The 16,024-nt window shown below is 34.7% G+C and overlaps 1 protein-coding gene and 1 long non-coding RNA gene across 4 annotated transcripts in view; one reads left to right on the top strand and one right to left on the bottom strand.

The window, feature by feature from the left end:
• Positions 1-12,059, bottom strand: part of LOC138987627 (uncharacterized) — an 84,660-nt gene extending 72,601 nt beyond the window's left edge. For both annotated transcript variants that reach the window (XR_011464013.1, XR_011464012.1), the window contains exon 1: positions 11,940-12,059. This is a non-coding gene — a long non-coding RNA (uncharacterized lncRNA). The remainder of the gene's footprint in view (positions 1-11,939) is intronic.
• Positions 1-16,024, top strand: part of PPP1R3A (protein phosphatase 1 regulatory subunit 3A) — a 40,556-nt gene that overhangs the window by 13,231 nt on the left and 11,301 nt on the right. The gene's annotated exons all lie outside the window — the stretch shown is intronic.

Raw genomic sequence — 16,024 nt, 5'->3', positions numbered from 1 at the left:
ATGACTTCCTTTGACTGGGTCTTTTGCCTCTACCAGATTCCTCCTGTGTACCTAAACCTAAACACCTAAACCATGTCCTCCCTGTCTTGAGACTGCAGATTCTTTGTCTTTGTTTATTTGAAACCATAAAAACAAAAGCAATTAAAGAGAAATAATGCAGTGTATGTAAATGGTTAACCTTAAAACCTACCTAAAGATAAAATAATGAATCTGCTACATTCTGTTGAGTACTTTAAACAATTACTTTATATATTTTACACTTAAAGAAAAGTTATAGGAATAGTATGAAGATGTCCCATATTCTTGTAAACTATATAATAGTCCAGTTGCATTGATTCTTGTAGGTAAAAGCATTTATCATTGAAAACCATAAGCAATGGTAACTTTCTGATGTGTAGCTAATTACTGATTTTTGCACAATATAAAGTAAATTTAAAATTTTTTGTGAAAATAACAAGCTCAGATGGAAATAGTAGTTATCACTATATTATAATGCTTTCAGTTTTTAATTATAGTATTTTTCTCTTTATGATATAAGAATTAGGAAACATATTTTTAGGAAATTAGCATAAATAATTACATATTTTATATGGCAAAATAATAGTAAACCCCATGTATAATGATATATTAATAATCTTTGAAATCACTATCCTCAACTGTCATCTCATAGTTTTCCTAAGAGTCTTACTATAATTTTCCTAATATTCTAAAGAGCTTTACTATATTAAACCTGAAGTTTCCATCCAAAGTATAAATGTATTATTGAAGTAGGTAATGCATGGTATTTTTAAGTAGTTATATTTCATTTTCTCATAAGAAGTGTTTTAATGAAATGCTGAAAATTAAAGTTTTATTATCTACATTTGTTGTCCAATTAACTTTCAGTATGCAAGTATGGATGGGTTCCTACTGAAAATGACATTTGTGAGACTGAAGAGGGGTAGTCTTTCTTAGTACAATAGAATATACTTGTCTGTGACTAATTGTAACCTCTGAGGACATTAATTTTTCAAAAACCCTCAAAATTATGTTGGTGTGATTATAAGAGTTTTTTTTTTTCTGTGTTATTCTTCAGTTTCTGGAGAATCTCTTGACTACTTATGGTAATTTTGGACCAATTTGCTTTCATTCTTTCAGTTTTTATCTGAGCATCTATAACATTTATTAGAACTTGTCTACAAAACCAAGTGGGACTCTCATCTTATTCATGGACTGTAGCCCATCAACAGCTTTAAATTTATGATATTTTACTACTTTAACATGTGAGCTTGTTCTTTTATTCAGAAATATCTAATTATATAAACTTAAGGAATGCATGTTTCAAATATCTCTCTTATTATTTCTTAAGTGATATAAAATTATCTTCCACTAGAACCCTTTTATACATTGTAATCAATAAGGCCCACTCCATTTACATAAGAAGAAATTTAGGCAACAAGGGATTTGTTTGATCAAGTTCAGGAAATATATAAGATGAAAAGTTGTTTTGTGATTTAAGTTATTTTGTGATTAAGGTCTCTAATTCCCTGTGCTCCATTAAGCCGATTAATCATAAAGAAATTATGGAGCCCTTGTTTTCTTCTAGTTAGCTTCTATTTTCAAGCATTAATTTGGTTAACAGATAATATTTATGAACATGAGAAGACCGTATGTGCCAAATGGAATAAAACAGACAGAGGAGATCATAGGAGATATGAACATAGATGTTAGAGAAATGATATACTGCAGGCTGCCCTGATTAGAAACAGTATCACAGAGGAATTGAACTTAATCTTGAAATGGGTAGGTAGAGAAGAGTTAAGAGACTGTTTATACAGAATAAAAAATATTTGTGGACACAGGAGCAAATAGATAAGTAGGTGATTTTGTTAATCAATTTGACTGCCTGGAATAGAAAGAATTATGAGAGTCAAACTTGAAGAACAAGGTTGAGAAAGAACTGCACAGTCTTGTTAGACCAAGGATTTTGAATTTAGTTCCTATGCTCAGGGACGAAGTATTATTTTAGCTATATCAATTCAGAAAGTGCATGCAGGATAAATCAGAGAAAAGTGGAGAGAAAAGCATGAACTAGGTCACTGTTCATAAGAAGGGACATAGAGTTTCTACATTCATAACTTTATTACTGTTTTATATGTATGGAATGTTTAAAATGTAGAGTTTATCCTTTCTCATTTTTAATATCAATAATTGAATTCTGCTATAGGTCATCTTTAATGTAAATAAACATATACATATTATGCTACTAATTATTTTTTATTTAGACACTTCTATACTATTTCATGGCTGATTTATTTTACTATTCTGGTGATACTTAGGGGAAATTTACTGCTATAATTGTTTTTTCACCCAAATTCTTCCTTCAAAATCTAACGTGTATGTTTTAATTTTGTTAAAAAGGTTAGTCCAGGTATTTCAGTCTTTATCCTCTTGGATGGATACGTGGAAATCACACCAGTATGGTTTTTCTATAATACCAAGATTGAGAGGGTATTGATCCTGGTTCAGATGAAAAGAAATGGTCAAAGTATTACTAGCAAAGTTCTAACTTTGCTTTTCAGCTTGCATATTAAAAGGGTGTAGAAAAAAGATTAGTAACTAGAATAAATGATCTTCATACATTCGACAAATATTTATTAAACACCTACTATGTGCCAGGTACTGTTCTGAGTACTAGAGATACATCAATGGAAAAAAAAAATGATAATCCCTGTCCTCATGTAGCTTACATTCTAATGGAAGGAAAACTAATAGGTAATAAACATAAATATTAAGCAAATTATCTTGAAAGATGATATATGCAATTGAGAATATAAAGAGCAGAGCAGAACAAGAAGAATAAGAAATAAAGACTACTTCATGATAAGTGATTAGAGACTTGAAGAGAGACAGTCATGAAGAAATCTGGGGGGAGAGAGCTCCATGCTGAACAAAGCAACCACTGCAAATATTCTAAGGATATCCAAGATCTCCCCTTCTGTTTGCATTAGGTTTTCATGCTTTTCAGGTCTCCAGTACATTCTTGGGTTTATTTCCCACAGGATCCATCACTACTCACAAGGTCTCTGAGAGAAGGAGGGAGTACAGCATAGGTACAGATGAAAACACATCATTGGCAGTTTATCTTTGGCATCAACTCTTTTAGGGTCCCTTTTCTGCTTTCTCTGGCTGTCCAAATCTCTGTATCCTATCTTTTAGATCCATCTTTGCTACTGAAGGACTGAGTTGCAATTTTGTCTTGGTGAAGGTGCAGTTGTGTTATTGTATCTATCATGATTTTATTTTCAAAATGTTCCAGTTATCCTAACAATTGACTGCTGTGCTGTGCTTAATCACTCAGTCATGTCCAACTCTTTGCAACCCCAGGGACTGTAGCTGCCAGGCTTCTCTAGGCAAGAATACTGGAGTGGGTTGCCATGCCCTCCTTCAGGGGATCTTCCCAACCTAGGTATCGAACCCAGGTCTCCCACATTGCATGCAGATTTTTTACCTCCTAAGCCACCAGGGAAGCCCAAGAATACTGGAGTGGGTAGGCTATCCCTTCTCCAGGGAAACTTCCTGACCCAGGAATTGAACCAGGGTCTCCTGCATTGCAAGTGGATTCTTTACCAGCTGAGCTACGAGGGAAGCTCCAACAATAGATTATGAATATTGTAATATTGAATAAGTTTATGTACATTGATATCTGTGAGAAGAAAATATTCTTCATAAAATCAATGCCCTTAATAAATTAAGCAAATCATTTCACATTGATGATTTGGAAAGACAGTAAAAGTAATCTTGCAGGTTACTTCACTTTTGTAGCAAATAAGGAAAAAAGAAGACCTGAATGTATGCGGTTTTGATCTTTCTTTATAAAACATTATTTTACATATTATAAACTCCAAACACATTAAACTATCAGTATTATCCACAGATATATTTAAGTCATTACATTGCATATTCTGTTTTTTTCCATAACTGTCACCTCATCACTACCATTGTCATCTCAAGACTAATTGTCTCTTTTGTGGGGTCTAACCAACTGGTGTCCTTGGCAATGCAGTTTATTGTCCTTGCATTTACAATAATTGTTGGGGCAATTTGCCACATAGTGCAATTGGAAAACATTTTACCATCCCAGGTTTAAGTCTTAATAAACACCATCAATTTTATAATCAACAATACAGCTGTTAAGGTAGAGAAGATTAATGTTTCTTATCCTAAATAGCATCTAGATTTCCTTTCAGTTAAAAAAAAATCAGTAAATTTAAATTCATTGATGTATGAATTGGTAATATCTGTGATAAATACAAATTAATTGTTTTATAGACCTAACAGGAGCAGAAGTAAAATCTTTATAAAATTTACATTAATGCTAACCTACATGATTATGTATACCCTCTCCTCCTCCCACCCCACAGAAAATCTTCAGTTCAGTTCAGTTGCTCAGTCGTGTCCGACTCTTTGCGACCCCATGCACTACAGCACGCCAGGCCTCCCCGTCCATCTTAATAGCAGAGTATTGTTACTGAAGGATATATTTTCTCACTATCCATACTTTGATATAGTAAAAGCCAGTAGTGTAAAGCAGTGTTTCTTAAGCTTGGGTACACATCAGAAGGGGAAAACTAAGGCACTCCTGCCCAGATCCTCCTATAAGACCACACTTTCATTGGTCAGGGTTGGGTTGCAGGCACAGATTTTTAAAAATCTCCTCAGCTGATTCTGATATGCAATGAGTTGTGAACAGTATAAACAAAAGATGAAACACAGATATTTTGAGTTGTAACTTTAAAAAATTTTTTGAAAATCACTTAGTCTCAATATCCACTGAAAGAATAACACTATTAAACAAAGAAAAAATTAGCAAATAAAGTAATTCTGTTGCAAATGTGACATGAGGGATTTTTAAGCGTTAATAGCAACATTAAGGACTGTGGGAATTAAGATACCAAATGTAAGCTTTACAAACAGGGCATTTATTAAAGAAATTTTGTCCTATCATTTGTGATGACTTGGGAAAGAAAAAAGACTCATTAAATAGCATGGTAAAGTTTTCCATTTAGAATGAAATAAGCTTTCAGAAAGTATTTACTCTTTGAAAAGTGTATATTTTACAATTCAGAAAAAATCAAACTTTTAAATATGGTGTGTAATCTTATTAAAGGATATGATCTTCTTTCAGTCTGATCTCTTTGCAAGCCTATGCACATGCGCAGTTGCTATTGTCTTCCCTGAGTTTGAGTTATGGATCTTATTACAGTTGACCCTGTATGGATCCTGTATGGACCCTGTTATGGATCTTAATACAATGAGGATACCAGGGGTGCTGACCCTCTTTGTAGTTGAAAATCTGAGTATAACTTATAGTTGGCCTTACATACACTCAGTTCCTCTGTATCCATAGTTCTGCATCATCAGAGTTAACCAACTGCAGTTCAGGCAGTACTATAGTATTTACTATTGAAAAAACAATTGGCATATAAATGGACTCATGCAGTTCAAGCCTGTGTTGTTCAATGGTTAACTGTATTTTCTTCTATAGGATTCCATACTTCCCCAATCCTGAAAGGTATGGCTGTGATTTTAAAGCGCCAGTTTTCATTTATCATTCTTCAGACAGTAAGCTCTATGAAGGCAGTTGATTCAATCACAGCTTGTGCTAGTGGTTTAATTTCTAGCATGATCTAGCATGATGCCTAGCACAAGTTAACTATTTGTTGAATGAATAAACATTAAATTTTGTCCAACATTATTCTAACTTAGCCTGATTTCCAATCTAAGTTATAATAATGTAGAAGGACAGAATCCTTTTAAAGCCACTTGATAGCTGTATTCTTCAGAACATTAAGTATAAAGTCCTGTGCCGTCATGTTACAAGTGTGGCAGAGATCCCCATCTTTGGAAGCATAACTGCATCCCTGCAGGATTTAGCTCTTGTGTCTGACACCTTCAGCAATCCCAGCCTGTGTCCCAACTTCTTCAGTCATCTGTTCTTTGTCTTTTAGTTCATATTGGTTCTCATCTTGTGCTTCCCAAACATCATACTGCTCTTCTAATCATAGTAGTCTATCTTAGTGAGCCCTTCACACTTCATCTTAGGATTCCCTGGTAATGTATATCGCTTTACTTAATCAGGGATCCAAAAGCTTTCAACTGGGAGAGTCATCTTGGCACAGATGAGCTCCTCCTGCCTACTCCATCTCCTCTAGTGAAAGGCACCAGAGGAATAATACAGTGTTTGTGCTCTAAGCTTCTTAAATCAGTTGGATTTCTTTTCTTGAATCTGTAGATTTGTTTGCATCATCTCTGAATCTGCTTACATCTACTCCAGTCTAGAAATTAGCTAGGACCAATAACTGGTATATGTTTTCTAGCATCACAGTATTGAAATTAACATGAACAAGAATATGAGATGTAGATAATTGCATGTGATAACTACACTTATAGAGACTATTTATTTTAAAAATAATATTGCTTCCTATTTAAAGAATTTTAATCAAATAGATTCTATGTAGTGTATCGGCAAGTTAGCGAAGATCTTAAAGCTAATTTAAAAATTCTACTGCTTGGACATTATCAAAGTTAAGCACTCTGCACTCCAAAAGACACAGTCAGGACAGTGAAAATGGGAGAAAAGACTTACAAATCATGTATCTAATAAGTGTCTTACCCAAAAGAACTCTCACAGATCGATAATAAAAGACAGCCTAATCTGAAAATGAGCAAAGATTTAAATAGACATTTCTCTGGAGAAGATATAGTAATGATCAATAAGCTGCAGTCTATGGGGTAGCAAAAGAGTTGAACACAACTTAGCAATTGAACAGCAACACAAAGAGCATGAAAAAGAACTCAACATAATTAGCTACTATAAAGTAAGTGAAGTGAAAGTCACTCAGTCATGTCCAACTCTTTGCGACGCTATGGACTGTACTCCATGGAATTCTCCAGGCCAGAATACTGGAGTGGGTAACCTTTCCCTTCTCCAGGGAATCTTCCCAACCCAGGGATCAAACCCAAGTCTCCCACATTGTAGGTGGATTCTTTACCAGCTGAGCCACAGGGGAAACCCAGTTACTATGAAAATGCAAATCAAAACCACAATGAGATGCCACTTTACGCCCACTATAATGACAACAATCAATAAGAGAGATAATAATAAGTGTTGGTGAGAATGTGGAGAAACTGAAATTATAGGATTATCATAAACCCAGCCATTTCACTTCTAGGTATCTAACCAGGGGAAATGAAGACACATGTCCATCCAAACACTATGCAAATTGTTCACAGAAGCACTGTCTACCAGAGCCAAAAGGTGGAAACAACTCAAATACCTATCAACTGGTGAATGCGTAAATAAAGTCAGTGTATCTATACAATGGAATACTATTCACCAATACAAAATGAAGTATTGATACATCCTACAACACTGATGAACCTCAAAAACATTTTCCTCCATAAAACAGGGAAGAAGCAAAAAACACATATTGCATGATTCTCTTTAGTGTGAAAAGTGCAGAACAAGCAAATATATTAAGACAGAAATAAGATTAGTGGTTGCCTAGGACTGGGGAGAGGAGTAAAGAGTGATTCTAACAGTCACATCCTTTTGGGGGGTTCTGGAAATGTACTAAAATTAGATTTGAGTGGTAACTGCACAATTCTGTAAATTGAACAAATCTGAATTAAACATTTAAAATGGGTGGATTTTGTGGTATGTAAATTTTATTTCAATAAAGCTGTTACCTTAAAAAAATATATTACTAATTTTGTGTAGAGATACAAATATATTATGATAAACAGATCTTGATTTCTGAGCTGCACTGCAGAATTTAGGGTTTATAAGTTTAGAAATAAGGGTCTGTTTCTCCTAAAATTTAGTAGAGGAACAGTAGTAAAAGCTTGTTTTGTTTTTTAGATAAGGCTAGAATAAAATGAGAAGAAAATGAATATAGGTTAGCATATAAAGTCCCAGAAAAAAACTGTATTTCCATACATGGTGTGTGTATAAGCTTTAAAAGATACTTGAATACCTTTCCATGACTTCTATAGCTAATTCTATTGTGGGAATAGGAATATAAGTTTGATTCCCTTCTTCATAGTATGTTAATTCAAGAACTGAACAGCTTTCACTCTATAACATTTTTCTTATTGTTTCAACAGGGAATGCAGATATTAATTTCATCTTTTTTGCAAAGTGTAAAGTGTTGATGTAATAATAATAGCTAATACTTATTGATTGCTTGCTGTATGCCAGACACTGAGCAATTCAAATCCATTTCTTCACTCATGTGTTACATTGGCACAAACACTTACTTGGCTTACTTAATTGCACTATTCTTTCTTGTGTCCTCTTTCATGGCCTTTCTCTGCTCTCTTTTTCTTTTTTCTACTCCACTACTCTTTCCCCACCCACCTTTAGAGCAAATTATTCAACTGTTGGCTACACTCTTTGTTTCAGAGTTTCACATTTTAAAAGCAAGTGTTTTGTTCACATTGTTCTGCCTTTGGCCAAAGACCAATTTGATATTACAGAAAAATATCAAATCAGATTTTATGCTGAATTTTGATTGATTTAGTCAAAATGTTCAACTGGTTTGTTTATATAAACCTGCCTTAAATCAAAGAAAGGTGGGCTGAAGGGGAGGAGGTCTTTGAAAGTGAAGTGGTAGATTCCACAGAAGAGCAGAATCTTTTGTGAAAAAATCTGCAACAGAGGACAAAAGAAAGAAAATACTAGTTCACAAAAGGTGTGGGTGAAGGACTGGCAAAGCAAACCTATAACAGAAGATGTGGACATTTGTGAGTATGCCTCAGTGCATTGCATTAATAATTTGCATATTAAGAAGTCACGAGTCTTCATGTTAATGAATCCCTAACTAGTCTCTGACACAATAGACTGAGCGTCCCTGGAGGAGTCATTATGGCCCATCATGTCAATGATCCGCATATTAATGACTCCCTTACAGGCTCATCAACAGGTAGCCTCATAGGCTTCCATTGAGTTCTTTTTCATTTGCTTTTTAAATGTACCTTCTCCTCCCTTCCTTTTGTAATCTATTGTGAAGAATTGACAAAAAGGTGCATTAAGATGATTTTAATGTGATGTAAGTTCACAAAAGCATTAAATTTAGAAATAATACATTAAGACTTTCTGAGTCTGCCTACAAAACTTTTCAAAAGCAGTTACATACAAATCCAGTTTGATAATAGCATTATTATTTGGATTTCAACACAAACCATCCAATCTAATTTATCATATTTCTCTTTTCACTGATATATCAATTTATGCTATGATTAGCATAAGTAGAACAGCTAGTTTAAAAATGTTTGTGAAATTGAATTTCTTGAAAATGGAAATGAATTTCAATGGATTTCATATCATAAAGATTACTAAACACTTACTAAAACTATAAAACTAAAAAGCAGAAACTGCTAAGATATAGAATTTTAAAATATAAATGAATTTTAAATTAAGAGAAAAAACAAGACAATAAATAAATGGTCCTAGGATCTAAAAAAAGTATTTCATAACTTATAAATTTAACATTTAGTTAAAAGCAATCACATGAAGGCAGTACTTTAATATTTCTAACTTGATTTGGCTTGCTCTGACTTTTGTTGGTCCTAATTATTGTATTATTATATATGAAATGCCTGGCCGGATGAAGCACAAGCTGGAATCAAGACTACCAGGAGAAATATCAATAACCTCATATACGCAGATGACACCACTCTTGTGGCAGAAAGCAAAGAGGAACTAAGGGCCTCCTGATGAAAGTGTAAGAGGAGAGTGAAAAAGTAAAACTCAACGTACAAAAAACTAAGATCATGGCATCTGGTCCCATCACTTCATGGCAAACAGATGGAGAAACAATGGAAACAGTGACAGAATTTACTTTCTTGGGCTCCAAAATCACTGCAGATGGTGATTGCAGCCATGAAATTAAAAGACACTTGCTCCTTGGAAGAAAAGCTATGACCAACCTAGACAGTATATTAAAAAAAACAGAGACATTACTTTGCTGACAAAAGTCTGTCTAGTGAAAGCTATGGTTTTTCTGCTGGTCATGTATGGATGCAAGAGTTGGACCATAAATAAAGCTGAGTGCTGAAGAATTGATGCTTTTGAACTGTGCTATTGGAGAAGACTCTCGAAACTCCCTCAGACTGCAAGGAGATCAAACCAGTCAATCCTAAAGGAAATCAGTCCTGAATATTCATTGGAAGGATTGATACTGAAGCTGAAGCTCCAATAGTTTGGCCTGATGCAAAGAATTGACTCATAGGAAAAGACCCTGATGCTGGGAAAGATTGAAGGCAGGAGGAGAAGGGGATGAAAGAAGATGAGATGGTTGGATGGCATCACCAACTCAATGGACATGAGTTTCAGCATGCTCTGGTAGTTGGTGATGGACAGGGAAGCCTGGAGTGCTGGAGTCTATGAGGTCGCAAAGAGTCATACATGACTGAGTGACTGAACTGAACTGAATTATTATATTTATGATATCTGGTGATTTTTTACAAACATAAAAGGTATAATCTCCTATATGAAATACTGTAGAACTGCTCTACTAGTACTTATATTGAATTACACATCATTTCCCCTGATTTACTCTACAGATAAAGGGAAAGGTATTGATATATGCTTGAAACTCTCAAGAGACAGGAATGGGACAAAGGCTGGGGGAAGAGTTGTAGAAGATTGCCACTTTGCCCCCACTAAAAAGAAAAGAACAATCACATGCAAACTATACTGTCTTGGGAAACAATACAGGGCACAGATGCTCAGGGGAGTGGCTGCCACCCTAAGTTGGGCAACAGATCCTTTTGGGAGGTGAGGTTCCGAAAGATTTGATTTCACAGCCTGGAAGTCTCATGCTCCTTTGTTTTCCTTCCTGCTCTCAGCCCTTCCAAATACAACCTTTCCACATACACACTGGGAATATCAATTTACATTTTAAATTGCCTTCTTCTTAAAACAGTTTTCAAAACAATATGTAACACAAGTTCTGTAGAGCTTGGATGTCAAAGCTCAGTATTGAACAAACCAAGTATCTTAGTGATACTTACATGTAGATTTCACAGAGAAAACAGGTTTAATCAAGAGTTCCTTAATTGCAATTAGTTGGCTCACAGTCATGACCCTGTGATAATGACATTTTACACAACCACAAACAAATCAGTAATAAATAAAGCCTGAGAATTAGTATCCTTAGGAAAAAACAGATATTAATAATTCTCTGATAATATTTGAAAGGAAGATGAAGTATAAAATCCTTAGAAATTGCTTTGTAGGGGAACATGGAGAATCAGAATGTCAGAATTTTAAAGTAGTAAGAATCTCAGCTGGACAACCATTAATTTTTTGTCATCCATGGATGACAATTACTTCCATTAAGAGCTGAGGTAAAATAAGGACTTTAGACCAAATAAAGTTAAGAATTTTTTCTGGTATCTCTCTGATATACATTCTTTAGTTTTTCCTCCATCACTTAAAAACATTTACATTTCTCTCTTGCTAGAATATAATTGGCAGATTGTGGCAGAATAGTCCCTTGGACCAGGTTTACCTATAAGTTTTTTTTTTTTTTTCCATTTAAAATTCATGGATTCTGGTTGTAATTGCATTGCTCCCAAAGCAATCTACAATATTTTTGTTGTTCACATGTGAACTTCCAAGATTTGACTTCATTACAGACTAGATTCTCACATTTTGGTATTCCTTTAGAAGACACTCTAAGGAGATCTCATCTCTATAAAATTGCACATGATGCCCAGATTTGATCACAGAATTAAATCCAAATAATTTTTTCACTCTAATTCATGTGGGATGGGGTGAGCAAGAAAAAAATAGTACCCACCACTTTGACATGACAAAGCAGATTTGAAAATAGCAATCCTTGGCAGAAGACAGAATTAGGAAATGAAGCAACTTTGGAAAAGTAACTTACCAAAGAATTCTTCAACAGGTTATGTTTTTCAGTTGCTTCTTTCTCTGCTATTGAAATTTCTCGCATCAAGAAGGCATGGCACCATCATCGTCAGTATGTTTTCAAGATCAAGGACTGAAGCAATAGGCAGTGTGCTAAATTTAGAAATGCAGAAGATTTTTGGGAATGTAGCAATTCAGCTTTATGGAAAACAGGAAAGTGACTCAATAAAACCATCTTGTCACTAATGTGGTAGTATATACTCAGTTACCTGAATACTTAAGTCACTAGAGTTTACTCAAGGGTCTTATGTTGCCATGGTTTATGCTTACATTTTAAGAGTAATAAATTAACTTATATCATATGTGTTACACAATATATTTGCTCATCCCAATCACTTGTAGATATTGGTAATGTTTTTTCATTATTAAAAAGTTTTATCTGGACATAGTAAAATAATGGGGGAACAAATTATTGTATAATCTGCATTATAAATTGTACAAGACTAGTTGACAAATTGTAGTGGTAGGATTTCTGTAGGTATTAAATTTGAAATGCTAACTATAATATTTAATTGAGAATGTATCTTTGTATTGCAATGTTAATAGTTATTTCTATTGATTCTTCTAGCATTTATATGTCTTTTGACAATAAATTTTAAAAATTTCCAAATCATATTTCAAAATTATATTTATGGGATGCTATTAGTCATATAAATATGGAATTTTAAAGCAGAAGGCCTACTATTTAATATCAAAACTGAGAAAGGCAAATTTTTTCTATTTTGAACAATAAAGGAGTTGATAGGTAGTGGCTGCCAGGCTGCATAGAGAATGGTCAGCAGGCTCAATCTGGACTCAGCAAGGAAACCCCTTGATCTGTTATCAGTGCTTGCCATGGATGCTGGAGAGGGAGGCCAGTGTGAGAGTATTGTATTTGATATCCCTAATCTAATCCAGAGCTTTCACTTTGAAGATAAGGAATGTGACGCCCACAAAAACCATGTTCTTCAGCATATTAATTATTAGTCCCCAGATTCAGCATCTTAAGGAAATACAAAGTCATTTAAAAATGTTTATGTTTTCTCTTTGAGATTATTTTTGCTTCATTCAATCTAGCATTATCATCAAGGAACTGAATTTTAATGCATGTTTTCATCCTGAACTCCTTCTGGCATTGTGCCTTTAAACTTTTTTTCCTTAGACACTTTTGTTCACAATTAGACATTTATTGCTCTAATTGTCTTTCTTTTGATCAAATATTTCTTTTCTGTTTTCAGTTTTATTCCTGATCAAAAGAAGACTACTGGTGTTTTAACACCAAAGGATTAGATACTGAGCCCTTGTAGTTGGTTAATGTATTATGAACTTCACTTCTCATTAAGTACAAGTTTCTGCTCTCCTCCCTCCTCCAAATCATAAATGGCTGTAAAATGTCAGAACACAAGAAAGTCCATTTTTAGCGAAATGTCACAATGAGATTATGAAAATAAACAACATATAATGCATAATTATTTATTTCAGGAAAACCTTTTCAGTATAAGTATCCACTTAGCAACGCCAATTCTAATACTGAAATATTCTTCTTAAGTGTCCCTTAAAAACTCTTAAACGAGGCACATATTATTTCTAACTTAAAAGCTCTCTGTTCATTTATTTTCCTTTGTTCCTTTAGGGAAGGAAGGTAAAGGAAATCAAATGAGAGCACCAGCTTTGAACAAAGAGGGCAGACTTAACATACTTTTTGAGGAGTTCAATATTGACTTTTTAGCTGCTTATCAGAACAAGAGGTGATGCCTAAGAATTCCAAGCTGGTTATCTTTAGTCAGTGCTGAGTACTTTCAAGCAGAGTTGTTATAGAGACACAAATGCAACATTCATGACTCATTTTGGAAATGATCCTTTTTTTATGCCAACTTTTTGATTCCTCTTGGAACAGAGTTACACTTCTACTAACTACAACCTAATCCTGACATTTACCCTGACTGGCTGGGTAATTCCATCACATTAGACAGATTGTGTGGAACAGGTTTCATTCATATTTTAAGAGATATGTGAGCTTTTAGCACAATAGCATTACAGAAACTCAGGAAAAATGATATTACTACTTATACTAAAACTACTACATTTTGGCAGTGTTAAAATTAACCATAACTCTAAAAGCCTAAGTGCCACATACCTAGAAACTGCAGGAATATTAACAGGGTGCATAGATTCTGACACTGAATAAATCAATTGGGTAATAACAGAAAGTGTGAATTAGCATTCCCATGCAAACTGTGTTTGGTGAAGACATTTTTAAATAGAAAGGTACATTCACTGATGATCTAGTGATCTTTCTTTGGAGGGTGGCCTTCTGATAGTAAAGGTATGTTTTTAAAAAAACTAAGCAAGTATGTTATCATGGGCTGCCAGTTTTACACTTGAAAGTAACTTGTGGGAAAAATGGTAACTTGTGAATTAAAGACATGAGAGAATGGAGTAAACCTTAAAAAATATATAGATAATTGAAAGTAAAAGGAGAAGCATGGGAATTGGTTACTGCAGCAGTGGAGAACCGGTGATCAGCATGGTATTTACTACATGTCACTAATAATGATAATAACAATAGTGATAATAATAATAATACATTTATTAAACATTTCCACATATTGAGAATTATGTTAAATAATTTTCTTGTGTATAAGGATTAGGCAATAATTGGAGAAAAATGATACACAGAGAGCTTAAATGTTGTGTTGAGATTAAGGCTTGTTGGAGGTTGCATAGCTAGTAAGTGACTTAGTAATTGGTAAGTAACAGGAAAGACAGATTTGAATCCAGGTCTTTCTGCTTTTTTTCACTATGAACTGACTAAAATAAAAGCCAAGAAACGAGGCATAACCTACTGATGCCCTGTTCAGGCACACATACCCTAGAATAGAAAGGAAGGCTGAAAAGTGTCTACATGAGCACCCGAGAAGCAGATTACCCAGCCTGGAAGACATCAGAAGTCAGCCAACAGACTAATTCAAGAATGCCAATTTACAGAACAGGAGCCGTAGATGGCCACTGACTTAATTCTCCCTTGCTTAGGTCTTGGAAAGGGCAATACTTGGTTTCTAAGAACCAAGTATTCTTGAACTTGTGAACTCAAGAATACAACCAAGGTTAGGTAGAAAGAAGGCATCTTTAAAATCTACATCCAGGCAAGTATGTGTGTATTAGTTGCTTAGCGTGGCCGACTCTGCAATCCTATGAACTGTAGTCAGGCTCCTCTGTCCATGGAATTCTCCAGGCGAGAATACTGGAGTGGGTAGCCATTCCCTTCTCCAGGGGATCTGCTGGCTCAGGGATCGAACGTGGGTCTCCCACACTGAAGGCAGATTTTTCACCCTCTGTGATACCAAGGACACCCCATATCCAAGGAATCGATCAACAAATCACACTGATGCTACAAATTTGATTCCTCTTCACCCTCCTAATTGCCATCACTTTTATCATCATTTGTGCCTGAAATACTGCAGGAGTCTCATGACTTAACCTTCCTGCTTCACTATGGCTTATCCCATTCAGGCTCTCCTAAAGAGAGATCCTTAAGTGTACTTCCAGAGATTGGTCCCTAAATGTAAAACCTACCCTGTCTCTCTCCCATTTAACTCCTCCACTGCCCCCCTTGTCACTGCCACCCCTCCTCAAGCATTGATTTAAAAGTAAATAAAGAATTCAGACATTCAGTTCCACTTTTCCTGGCATACTAAGTCCTTTAAACCTGACTTAAACTAACCCCAGTTCTATTCCTTGGCGTTAAAGAACAAAACACAAACCACAGCTCAAACCCTCTGAACATCTCTTTGTTTCTGGAAGGTTCTCATCTTTTTGTGCTTTCTTACCTTTAATTCTTTGACCACTTCTTATTTTTTCTGCCTGGAATGACCTTATCTTTTTTCTCTAGCTGAGGAAGTCCTACTTCCCATAAACATAAATTTTCCTTTGTGAAAAACTTCCTGATTCCTCCAACTGAGTGCTCTCCTCATTCCTGTTCTTTGTTCTCTGGAAAATATCATATCCCATTATTTATTATAAAATTTATCACATTATAATAATTGCCTGCTGATGTATCTATTT

The sequence above is a fragment of the Bos mutus genome, chromosome 4 (genome assembly GCF_027580195.1).
Source record: "Bos mutus isolate GX-2022 chromosome 4, NWIPB_WYAK_1.1, whole genome shotgun sequence".
Taxonomy (NCBI): Eukaryota; Metazoa; Chordata; class Mammalia; order Artiodactyla; family Bovidae; genus Bos; species Bos mutus.
This window is presented reverse-complemented; position numbering and strand designations above follow the sequence as displayed.